Source organism: Tachysurus fulvidraco, chromosome 5, assembly GCF_022655615.1.
Source record: "Tachysurus fulvidraco isolate hzauxx_2018 chromosome 5, HZAU_PFXX_2.0, whole genome shotgun sequence".
Classification (NCBI taxonomy): domain Eukaryota; kingdom Metazoa; phylum Chordata; class Actinopteri; order Siluriformes; family Bagridae; genus Tachysurus; species Tachysurus fulvidraco.
Window position 1 is genome coordinate 7,691,636 of NC_062522.1, and position 3,754 is coordinate 7,695,389.

Genomic DNA, 3,754 nt, shown 5'->3' on the forward strand with positions numbered 1-3,754 from the left:
TATTCAATGGTTCAGTTCCCACAATGCAGCTATTGGTAGTGGCTTTGAAAAGACTCTGTACTGTCTAATTTTGGTATTAAACATATGGTGGTCTGGAAAAACATCAGATATCGCTGTCAGTTAATTCTGGAAAACAGCCAATCATTTAATAATATATGCAAAATTAATTTTCATTTCACTGTGTGGTGGAAACCCAACATTGCTCATCATCCTGAGAACATCATCCCCACAGTGAAGCATGATAGTCGGATCATCACATTTTGAGAATGATTTTCAGCTTGGACTCAGAAACCTTTAAGATGGATGAAACAACCGACAATTTCTTTTAACCTGTGTGTCAATAAAAAAAGGGAATTATTTTTAGACTTGTAGTATTATATAATATTCGTGAAATGATCAAATCCCAATTACACCCATTTTTTTTTTTCTGTTCCAGTTCCTAGTTCCTATAGTACAAAATTTTTAATTTAAAATTTCTAATCATGCTGATTTACTTTTAAAATGAATTATAAAGTCAAACATGTCAAGATTGGACCACATGAAAGGTTTTTCCAGGCCACCAAACATATTATCTACTTTGACATGGATTGGTCAATGATCATTTTGATTCATTACGGTTATTTAAATGATCAAAAAAATGTGAATGTTGCTTGCTTACTGCATATTTTTTTGCAGTAATTTGGTAGATTTTATACTGGTATTGTTTGGTGATTAAAAACAGTTTTTGTGCTGTACCACACAACAGCAACCTGTACATTTCTTATTTGCTTTCTACCATTTCCATTCCATTGGCAAAAAGTAGTCATAGTCAAAAGTCCAAGTCTGTAACTACAGATCACAGTTCTGTAAATGATATTTGGAGACACGCTGTGATACTGGGCAGTACAGATCACAGTTCTGTAAATGATATTTGGACACACCATGTGACACTGGGCAAAAGGTAATCAATAACATCAGCCCCATCGCCAGTTTTGCAGTACAAGTATTTACAGATGATGCCGCAGGAACAAAGGACATGTGAACAGAGAAGGAAGAAAAAGGTAACTGTCTACTGCCAATAAATCAGTGTTCAGCTTTATTACCTAGAAGCAAAGGTTCTGCAGGAAGATCAATGCAGTCAGACAAACCGATGGTATTTTGATGCTGACACCACACCTGCATCAACATCAATTTATTAACCGGTTTGTGTATTCCACTTGGTAGGCTTTCTACAGGTCCAAATCAATCCTCACTGTTATGGTCCATTAAAATCTATGATTATAATACATCAGTGCATTCAGCAGCTGAAGCTTTCTGAATCTGTTGGCAAGGAATATACTGTAGACAAAGTGGGACCGAAGATACTGTTCTAATTTCCTAATAATTCCTAATGAATGGCATTATAATGAACGGATGTTATATGAGGCAGCAAATTACCTGAAAGTTTATTGTCACTGGTATTTTACTGTTCTGAGGAAGGTAAACTATCTTTAAAATCTAGTGGGAACAATGGGGTTGTAAAAGTGTTTCAGCTTTTTGATGAATCGTATCAAATATTGTATAAGCTCCAATCCCAGAAGCACCGTATATTTGAAATTGAATAGGTTATTATGAGAGGAAGGTACTTATAAATATTCAAGCTGAATATCTTTAATATATACATTATGTAAGTTGTTATGAACACAATGTTGGTACTGGTTAGTGGTAAACAAAATTATTAACCCACTAAGGGCTGCGTTCAAGACCACAAAGGAAATTAAAGTAATCATTTAAAAATATAGCCTGAGTCAACCTGAAATTTTATCACAGCAGGTCATAAAGTAAGTCAGTAGTGGGTATGGCCCACACGTGCCATCTGGGCATGCTTTTGGTAAGTCCTTCTGAGGTCTCGTCTCATCCCAGTCCTGGATCAGAGTACAGTATCAGTTATCTCTTGGACAGTCTGTGATGCTACTTGGTGGCTTCAGCTACCCTGATACTCAGAGATCTCAGAGGTTCTCAATTAAATTTGCGTCTGAGAAACACACTCTGGCCACATGACGCCAGGCACTGTCACACATAAGGAGGAACCCAGGGCCACTTCATCAGCATGGCCTGACAATGGCTCTGAGGATTTTATCCAGGTATCTAACAACAATAAGAGTACCACTGGCTAGAAAATGGAGGTTAATGCAACCCTCAAAGTATATTCCTCCCCATGCCATCACTGACCTACTACCTAACATGGTCATGGTAAATGATACTGAAGGAAGCATAATTCTCCACAGCATCTCCAGACATATCCATGAAGAGAGCAGGTCACCAATATTGGACATGCCATTTTTTGTGTTGTCTGGCAAATGCCAATCGAGAAACATGGTGGTGGGCTGTGGGCACAGGTTAAACTAAAGGAGGGTGAGGCCTCATGCCACTCTCAAGGACACATGCACATCACTAGCCTGCTGTAGGTCCTTTTCTAGGGCCCTGGTGGTGCTCTTACTTCTCCTCCTTGCAAAAAATGAGAAGATACCAGCATTGCTGGTTAGTTGTTACGCTTATGTGGACCTGTTTAGCTCTCTCCGTGTAACACAGTGGTGTCCAATTTTATGCACAAAGTGTGCTGTGGGGGGGAACACTGTGGCATAGTGGGTAGCACGTTCGCCTCACACCTCCAGAGTTGGGGTTCGATTCCCGCCACCGCCTTGTGTGTGCGGAGTTTGCATGATCTCCCAGTGCCTCGGGGGTTTCCTCCGGGTACTCCGGTTTCCTCCCCCGATCCAAAGACATGCATGGTAGGTTGATTGGCATCTCTGGAAAATTGCACATAGTGTGTGAGTGTGTGAGTGAATGAGAGTGTGTGTGTGCCCTGCGATGGGTTGGCACTTCGTCCAGGGTGTATCCTGCCTTGATGCCCGATGACGCCTGGGATAGGCACAGGCTCCCCGTGACCCAAGTTAGTTCGGATAAGCGGTAGAAAATGAGAGTGAGTGAGTTTGCTGTGGCTTCTGCTTGGTGGGAATGAAAACCTGCACCCACACCGACCCTTTCCAGATAAGATTGGACATGGAGCTGGTGTAACAGTCTCCCGGTATCTCCTTCATGCTCTTAAAACTCTTCTGGGAAAACATATAACCTCCTTGCCTAAACCTAATGTCATAAATGGTTCTGCCATCCTATAGGAGCTGGACCAACTTTGTAACATGACTGGGTTGCAGGTACATCATGCTACAAGAAGTGACAAGGACCCTAATAAAAACCAAACTAGAGATAAATCAGGAAACATTCTTTTTTCCTTGATTTCTTCATTTGCAAACTAAATGTATTCCTTTATTTTTGACAAACAGAGCAACATCGAGCTCAATCAATAATACTTTTTTTTTTTTTTTTTTTTAAAAAAAAGCACACAATATGCAATCACTGTCCTCTTTATTAGAAACACCTGTACACTTGCACAACCAGGCAATTATTCAGTGAATCATGTGCCAGCAGCACATTGCTCTTTTCAGGTCAATACCTTCAGTTCATGCATATTGTATATCAAACACCAGTGTGGGGAAAAAGTGATTTCATTGACTGTCACCATGGCAAATAAATAATTATAAATAAATTAATAAAATCCAAACTGGGGGCAAATAAGCTATAACATGTTCCATTCGGTGTTTACTGAAAATGGACACTTGATTGCTATCAGACAAGGTGACATGTTTCTTATAAAGTGGGCTGTGTGTGTGCTTAAACAGGTTTATCATTAATAAAGCATCCCCTTTTCCCCGATGGATGTTTATAAAAGCATCGA